The 9,638-nt window shown below is 42.0% G+C and overlaps 1 long non-coding RNA gene across 1 annotated transcript in view; it reads right to left on the bottom strand.

Moving 5' to 3' along the window:
* LOC106602060 (uncharacterized) overlaps nucleotides 1-9,638 on the bottom strand; it is a 35,797-nt gene continuing 26,159 nt past the window's right edge. Inside the window, exon 6 of the long non-coding RNA XR_006770157.1 lies at nucleotides 1-164. This is a non-coding gene — a long non-coding RNA (uncharacterized lncRNA). The remainder of the gene's footprint in view (nucleotides 165-9,638) is intronic.

The raw sequence follows: 9,638 nt of genomic DNA, 5'->3' as shown, positions 1-9,638 counted from the left end.
GTGCCCATACATTGATTCCGATGGCACAGAAATCTGAAGCGAAGGGGTAATTGTACAGTTTGACCTCACAGCCCACCACAGTGTTGATGATGACCATGTGCTCTATAGTCCCGTTGCTGTGCACCAGCAAATCCTTGTTGCCGTGCTTCATCGTTGTTTGCACTCTTTAGACATGAGAAGTTGAGAACAGACTGAGGATTGATCTACTGAACTGTCACTCCTAAACATTTGGCCACTCTAAACAGACAACTGAAGACTGATCTACTGAACTGTCACTCCTAAACATTTGGCCACTAAACAGACAACTGAAGATTGATCTACTGAACTGTCACTCCTAAACATTTGGCCACTAAACAGACAACTGAAGATTGATCTACTGAACATGTAAAAGTCGGTTTGGCGTCTCTAACTTGAACAGTTCAAGAGTTATTGTTGGTGAGTTTTATTACATGCTTCCTATGGTTCTCATTCAAACCCATGTTCATTTAAACGGTTATAGTTCAGAAAGTATAAATAGTATAACAAATCTGTATAAAAACAATCTAAGTTGGCTCAGTTTGAACATGTCAACACTGGTTGGTGTTGATAGCTTGACTGGTGTAAGAGCAGTGGCAAATTAAAATACTTTCCATTTAACCCTATGGAGCTTTTATGATCATTTAAAATGGTTATAGTTCAAAAAGTATAAATGTTATAACAATTCTGAATGCAAGCACTCTATTTTGGGGGCAGTCTGGACATTTGGAAGTTGGTTTCGTGGTAGTAACTTAAATGGTTTAAGCTCTAGAGTGGGCGGAAGAAATATATAATAACCATGATACCAATAAGACTATGAGATAGATCTAGAAGTGTGCTTTTCCATCACCAAGCCACCTAAAAATAAATGAAACATAACATAAGTTATTGTATTCTGTTGTAAGTGGACTCACCCATTAGTCACATGGAGTTCAGGAGTCCAGATTTTGCTGACAGGAAGGACCACCATATCATGATGATAGACTGATGTGTTCCATGATAAGTCAGGGTCTTCCCAAGACTAGTTTCAAATCAAATCAAATGTTATTTGTCACATGTTCTGAATACATCAGGTGTAGACCTTACCGTGAAATGCTGAATACATCAGGTGTAGAGCTTACCGTGAAATGCTGAATACATCAGGTGTAGACCTTACCGTGAAATGCTGAATACATCAGGTGTAGACCTTACCGTGAAATGCTGAATACATCAGGTGTAGACCTTACCGTGAAATGCTTACTTACAGGCCCTTAACTAACAATGCAGTTCAAGAGTTAAGAAAATATTTACTAAATAAACTAAAGTAAAAAATAAAATAAAAAGTAACAATAAAATAACAATAACGAGGCTATATACAGGGTGTACCGGTACCGAGTCAGTGTGCAGGGGTACAGGTTAGTCTAAGTAATTTGTACATGTAGGTAGGGGTGAAGTGACTATGCATGGGGGGGGGGGTCAATGTAAATAGTCCGGCTGGCCATTTGATTAATTGTTCAGCAGTCTTATGGCTTGGGGGAACAATCATAGTCATGAGAAATATTACAAAATGTCACATTTACTTGAATGTCTCTCTTGATTTTTGATGTGTACTTACCAGTATGACTTGCAGACGACTCTCGAAGCGGAGGTTTTTTGTGTCCTATTAGGAAGAGAATAATTCCTCATCACATAATGATATAACTGTCAATAGGTTATCTCTGAAACTCATCACATTGTACAAAACTCAATTAAAAGGGACAGAAAGTGACTTACGACAGACAGAGTTTCATACACTATTAACGGCACACTGATATTTGAGATGCATGATGGAGACTGTGGCTGACTAAGAGCTTCTTTCGCAATCAGCATGCTGGCCAGACATCGACGGGTCGTACAGGATGTTGTGGTTGCACTGGATGAAGTGGCTGTGTTGGATGGTTGGTTTGCACTGGCTGTGTCGAATGGTTGGTCTACACTGGCTGTATTGGATGCATTGCCTGGAGTCATTTCACTGGCTAAAATGGCTGCATTGGATGGAGGGTCTGCTGCAGACACTGTGGAACCAGAGACGGGTATATCATTTCAGAATAATACATTTGATTTATATAGTGCTTTTCTAGGAACCATTGATGCCTTCCAATAGTTCAACAACACAGTGCAAGAAATGACCAACTTAATCTAAATGTAATGGGATAAGGTCGTTGCATGCCTTCATAGTAGTGACTCAATATCTGTCAAAAGTGACCTGATACTCTATCGCTAGTCCATTATCGCTCCAATACACTACATGACCAAAAGTATGTGGACATTTCATGAAGCTCCCGACAAACAGTTATTGTGTTGATGTTGCTTCTGGAGGCAGATTGGTGTTGCAACCGAGGACAGACAATTTTTAGACACTACACGCTTCAGCACTAGGTGGTCTGGTTCTGTGTGCTTGTGTGGCCTAACACTTCATGGCTGAGCCGTTGTTGCTCCTAGCTGTTTCCACTTTACAATAACAGCACTTACAGTTGACTGGAGCCACATAGAAAGGCACTGAGCTCATCAGTAAGGGCATTCTACTGCCAATGTCTGTCTATGGAGATTGCATGGCTGTGTGCTTGATTTTATACACCTGTCAGTAACAGGTGTGGCTGAAATAGCCGGAATACACTAATTTGAAGGGGTGTCCACATACTTTTGTACATACAGCGCATTCGGAAAGTATTCAGACCCTTTCCCTCTTCCCACATTTTGTTATGTTCTCAAATGGATAAAATAAAAAATGTTCCTCATCAATCTACACACAATGCACCATAATGACAAAGTGAAAACAGGTCTTTAGAAATGTTTGCAAATTTATAAAACATAAAAAACAGATACCTTATTTACATAAGTATTCAGGCGCTTCGCTATGAGACTCGAAATTGTGCTCAGGTGCATCCTCTTTCCATTGATCATCCTTGAGATGTTTCTACAACTTGATCAGAGTCAACCTGGGGTAAATTCAATTGATTTGACATGATTTGGAAAGGCACATACCTGTCTATATAAGGTCCCACAGTTGTCAGACCAAAACATGTCAGAGCAAAAACCAAGCCATGAGGTAGAAAGAATTGTCCGTAGAGCTCAGAGACAGGATTGTGTCAAGCACAGATCTGGGGAAGGATAACAAAACATTTCTGCAGCATGGAAGGTCCCCAATAACACAGTGGCCTCCATCATTCTTAAATGGAAGAAGTTTGGAATCATCAAGACTCTTCCTAGAGCTGGCCGCCCTGCCAAACTGAGCAATTGGGGGAGAAGGGCCTTGGTCGGGGAGTTGACCAAGATCCCGATGGTCACTCTGACAGAGTTCCTCTGTGGAGATGAGAGAACCTTCCAGAAGGACAACCATCTCTGCAGGTGGAGTGGCAGATGGAAGCCACTCCTCAGTAAAACGCCCGCTTGGAGTTTGCCAAAAGGCACCTAAAGGATTCTCAGACCATGAGAAACAAGATTCCCCTGTCTGATGAAACCAAGCTTGAACTCTTTGGCCTGAATGCCAAGCGTCGCGTCTGGAGGAAACCTAGCACCATTCCTATGGTGAAGCATGGTGGTGGCAGCATCATGCTGTGGGGATGTTTTCCAGTGGCATGGACTGGGAGACTAGTCAGGATTGAGGGAAAGATGAACGAATCAAAGTACAGAGAGATCCTTGATGAAAACTTGCTCCAGAGCTTTCAGGACCTTAGACTGCTAGGGTGAAGGTTCACCTTCCAACAGGACAACGACCCTAAGCACACAGCCAAGACAACGCAGGGGTGGCTTCGGGACAAGTCTCGGAATGTCCTTTAGTGGCCCAGCAAGAGCCCGGACCTGAACCCGATCTAACATATTTGAAGAGACCTGAAAATAGCTGTGCAGCGATGCTCCCCATCCAACCTGACAGAGCTTGAGAGGATCTGCAGAGAAGAATGGGAAAAACTCCCCAAATACAGGTGTGCCAAGCTTGTAGCTTCATACCCAAGAAGACTTCAGGCTGTAATGGTTGACAAAGGTGCTTCAACAAAGTACTGACTAAAGGGTCTGAATACTTATGTAAATGTGATATTTCTTGTTTTTTTTGGGAGGGGGGAAAACATTTCTTAAAACCTGTTTTGGCTTTGTCATTATGGGGTATTGTGTGTAGATTGATGAGGGGAAAACACAATTTCATCAATTTTAGAATAAGGCTGTAACGTAACAAAATGTGGAAAAAGTCAAGGGGTCTGAATACTTTCCGAATGCTAATAGGAACAATAAAGATGACATTCTTCTGGTGCAATTTGTGTTGTTTTAAGAAGAGTAAAATGGAGCCCAACATCTTACCTGTTTCCAAGAGTAGGGAGAAGAGACAACATTTCAGCATGCTGTGGTCCATGGGTCTCATCCCTGCACGTCCTCCTGTCACAAAGTACATAGTCAGTTGGACATTGTTGCACAGTCTTACTAGAAATTAAGATGAGTTTCCTCCAATGAAACTGTTAGAAGGATTGAAAACCTACCTTTAGCTGCTTAGTGATCACCACTTGCCTTCTACTTTCCTCTCAAGCCAATGCCACACCTGGGATGACCCTTATAAAGGCTGCTCTGGAACATTTTGTCACAGAAGTCTTCCACGAGAACATGCACACCCCCACAAACTGTCTACATGTTATTATGATTCTCGATATTATACAGTGTGTGCTTGGCCATAATCCCCAAATAATGAGTTTTTAAATTAACCTCCCAGGATTCATTTCACCATCCTGTGTAAACAACAACCACAACAGACATGTAATTACTACCTTTGACTGGTCAGAAGCGGATATACGGCCACCTGTCATTAAACCCTATAGATTATTAGGTTTAAAGGCCCAGTGCAGTTAACTTTATTTTCCAGTTTTTTCATGCTATTTCCGCGCTATGAGGTCGAAATAACACTCTAAAATTGAGAAAATATGATAATGCCCTTTTTGTGTAAGAGCTGTTTGAAACAAATGCTTGGAATTTCAGCTGGCTCAGGTGGGAAGTTTTGGGGCCCACCGCATAAGGTCACAAGGCGATCTGATGATAATAGACCAATGAACAAGAATGTTCATTGTTCATTTGCACATATCTTCCTAGTTCTGGTGCTGGTCCCACTCATAAGCAAGAGATTGTGCAGTGTCTTTGCACTGTCTTCCATCCAAGCAATCACTTTGTCTGATTTGGCTTCGATTTGGTTTTCATAATAATTATCAGAGAAGTTCAGTCCGAAGTTCAGAACATTTGCATATGCACAGCACACTTCTCATCAGACTGCATTGCAAAACAGGCTAGGTACACACGTGGATTTTGAAATCAGCAGCAGGAGCAACCATTCATGAAGTGTTTAGATACTTATTTTTCGATTCTAAGTAAAGGACATGCTATTCATGAGTTTTAGATAGCTACCATTAGTATTGCTAGCTATTTTTGACTAACGGTTCTACCTGTTGTATGGCAATTGCCATCTTTCTAAAGTACATTTGACGATATGATGATGGCAAAGTTGTTTTCTTACTAATTACTTGTCTACTTTATGTCATTTTTCCCCCGGGCCACTATAGTGTCTCCTCAGCTAGATTGCTAGCTACAGTACGAAAGTCTGTGAGCTAACTAACGGTAGCTAGCTAGCCTGTTGGCTGTTCTTCAAACTTCTGTCAGTCACCCAAAACAGACCAAGGTAGCCTACTTGATTTAGCTTGTGTATTGTCGTTTTAATGCTAATGTTTTCTTTGATGACTGTACAAAGTAAAATGCAAAAATGTACAATTTGAAGAGTATTCATTAGTATTAGAGCTAAAACGAGCTGGCATGTGATTGCATTAGTGGATACTAGCCTGACATCCAGAAAAAAGAGAGAGGGTATATTAATATTATTAGCTAGGTAGATATCTCATTAGGTGTATGTTTATCTGTGATATGATTCCAAAATAGTAAACCTTCTGGCTGTTAAATGCAAGAATGAATGTATAACTTTTATGATAGATCATAAGCCTTATGAAAGCTCAGGCTGGAGGTCAAGCTGGTTTGTCTTTGCTACAGGCATACATTATCATATTATTTCAGTTATGGAGTTTCAGATATACAATTATGTTAACTGTTTTCTCAAATGTTAGAGAGAAAACGTTAGAATTATAAAATGTAACTTTGTCACCTTACAAACAGGTTGATAACTTGTGGCTACACAATTCCCTTCCATTCATAATCCCCTTTCTTATGTGCTAAAGGATCATCTCTGAGGAAGACCTGCAGGATAAGAAGGACCGAGAGGTCATGGACGTCTTGGAGCAAGATGCTTTTGATGAGAAGCTACTTGGTGAAGACGAGGACGAAGAGTATGAGACACACACACACACACACACACACACACACACACACACACACACACACACACACACACACACACACACACACACACACACACACACACACACACACACACACACACACACACACACACACACACACACAGGACAGACAGGTGAACATTGACTGGCAGAGAAACAACTGAACTGGTTCATGATGCTGCTGGAGGTGGCTGCTGTACATACCAAGCTGGTGGTGCATGTCGTAGAAATGCGCTAGCCTGGGCCCAGATCTGTGTAAGCTGCCATGCTAACTCCTAATGTATGAGAGATGGCATGCAATGTTACCATAGCAGTTGGCTATACATCAGTGGAGGCTCCTCAGAGGAGAAAGGGGAGGACCATCCTCAGTGAATTTCATAAAAATGTAAATAGTGAAACATAAAAAGTTATAATTTTTAGATAAAACTATACAAAATATATTCACGTCACCAAATAATTCATTAAAATACATTATTTTGCAATGGAGGTCTACAGTAGACTCAACAGCACTCTATAGGGTAGCACCATGCTGTATATAGATTTTTCTACTGTATTATTGATTGTATGTTTGTTTATTCCATGTGTAACTCTGTGTTGTTGTATGTGTCGAACTGCTTTGCTTTATCTTGGCCAGGTCGCAGTTGCAAATGAGAACTTGTTCTCAACTAGTCTTCCTGGTTAAATAAAGGTGAAATATTTGGGGGGGTTTTTAAACATGGTGTAGCCGAAGGACAGCTAGTTTCTGTCTTCCTCTGGCTACATTGACTTCAGTACAAAACCTAGGAGGCTCGTGGTTCTCACCCTCTTCCATAGACTTACACAATAAGTATAACAACTTCCAGAGGACATCCTCCAACTTATCAGAGCTCTTGCAACATGAACTGACATGTCCACCCAATCAAAGGATCAGAGAATGAATCTAGTACTGAAAGCATAAGCTACAGCTAGCTAGCACTGCGGTGCATAAAATGCGGTGGACTCAAAGAGAGAGAAATAAAACAGTAGAACAGTTTTGAACATATACATGTCTTAAAAGATGGAGAAGTGAGAGAGAGTAGAAAGCTAGTTATATTTAGTATTTTTTTCCACATTCACTTAGCTAGCGAATGCAGCTAGCTAGTTTAGCCTATCCAAACACCTGGCTCAAACAGAGAGGGATGCTATGTTACCTAGTTACCAAGCAAAGGAAAAAATTGAGTAGGAGAGCAGGTAGATGCGAGAAGGAATTATATGATCTGGCTGCTATGAAATGTAACTGTGTTTCCGTGTGATCAGGACTGCATCCATTCCGCCGATTCTGTTGAAAAACATTTCTTAAATGGAAGCAAACGGAATGAAATGGGGATAAACATATCTGAATCTGTCCAACAGAAACTCTCGTTTGCAACTGTTGGACTAATGATTAGACCCTAGATCAGCTAGATCAAATCAAATGTTATTGGTCACATTCACATGCTTAGCAGATGTTATTTTGAGTGTAGCGAAATGCTTGTTCTTCTAGTTCCAACAGTGTAACAATATCTAACATGTAATATCAAACAATTCCACAACAAATATCTAATGCACACAAATCTAAGTAAGGAATGGAATATATAAATATATGGATGAGCAATGACAGAGCGGCAGATGCTAAGATGCAATAGATAATATAGAATACAGTATACATATGAGATGAGTAATGCAAGATATGTAAACATTATTAAAATGGCATTATTAAAATGACTAGTGTTCCATTTATTAAAGTGGCCAGTTATTACACGTCTGTATGAAGGCAGCAGCCTCTCTATGCTAGTGATGGCTGTTTAACAGTCTGATGGCCTTGAGATAGAAGCTGTTTTTCTGTCTCTCGGTCCCAGCTTTGATGCACCTGTACTGACCTCGCCTTCTGGATGGTAGCGTGGTGAACAGGCAGTGGCTCAGGTGGTTCATCTTTTTGGCCTTCCTGAGACATCGGGTGCTGTAGGTGTCCTAGATACAGCCCGACAGGATGCTCTCAAATGTGCATCTGTAAAAGTTTGTGTGGGTTTTAGGTGACAAACCAAATTTCTTCAGCCTCCTGAGGTTGAAGAGGCGCTGTTGCGCCTTCTTCACCACACTGTCTGTGTGGGTGGACCATTTCAGTTTGTCAGTGATATGTACGCAGAGGAACTTAAAACTTTCCGCCTTCTCCACTGCTGTCCTGTCGATGTGGATAGGGGGCTGTTCCCTCTGCTGTTTTGTGAAGTCCACGATCAACTCCTTTGTTTTGTTGATGTTGAGTGAGAGGTTATTTTCCTGACACCACACTCCGAGAGCCCTCATCTCCTCCCTGTAGGCTGTGTCGTTGTTGTTGGTAATCAAGCCTACTACTGTTGTGTTGTCTGCAAACTTGATGATTGAGTTGGAGGCTACTGTGGCCACGCAGTCATGGGTGAACAGGGAGTACAGGAGGGGGCTGAGCACACACCCTTGTGGGGCCCCAGTGTTGAGGATCAGTGAAGTGGAGATGTTGTTTCTTACCTTCACCACCTGGATGTGGCCCATCAGGAAGTCCAGGACCCAATTGCACAGGGTGGGGTTGAGACCTAGGGCCTCAAGCTTAATGATGAGATTGGAGGGTACTATGGTGTTGAATTCTGAGCTATAATCAATGAACAGCATTCTTATATAGGTATTCCTCGTGTCCAGATGGGACAGAGCAGTGTGCGTTGTGATGGCGATTGCATTGTCTGTGGACCTATTGGGAAGGTAAGCAAATTGAAGTGGGTCTAGGGTGTCAGATAAGGTGGAGGTGATATGATCCTTGACTAGTCTCTCAAAGCACTTCATGATGACGGAAGTGAGTGCTACGGGTGATAGTCATTTAGTTCAGTTACGTTTGCATTCTTTGGTACAGGAACAATGTGGGCCATCTTGAAGCATGTGGGAACAGCAGACTGGGATAGGGAGAGATTGAATATGTCCGTAAACACACCAGCCAGCTGGTCTGCGCATGCAATGAGGACGCTGCTAGGGATGCCGCCTGGGCCGGCAGCCTTGCGAAGGTTAACACGTTTAAATGTCTTACTCACGTCGGCCACGGAGGAGAGCCCACAGTCCTTGGTAGCGGGCTGCGTCGGTGGCACTGTATTATCCTCAAAGCGGGCAAAGTGCTTTATTTGTCTGGAAAGGTACTTAGTTTGTCTGGAAGCAAGACGCCGGTGTCCGCGACTTGGCTGGTTTTCCTTTTGTAGTCCGTGACTGTCTGTAGACCCTGCTACATAGGTCTTGTGTCTGAGCCGTTGAATTGCAACTCCAGTTTGTCTCTAT

The sequence above is a fragment of the Salmo salar genome, chromosome ssa06, assembly GCF_905237065.1.
Source record: "Salmo salar chromosome ssa06, Ssal_v3.1, whole genome shotgun sequence".
NCBI lineage: Eukaryota > Metazoa > Chordata > Actinopteri > Salmoniformes > Salmonidae > Salmo > Salmo salar.
Note: the sequence above shows the minus strand (reverse complement) of the source record. Positions and strands in the feature narration are given on the sequence as shown.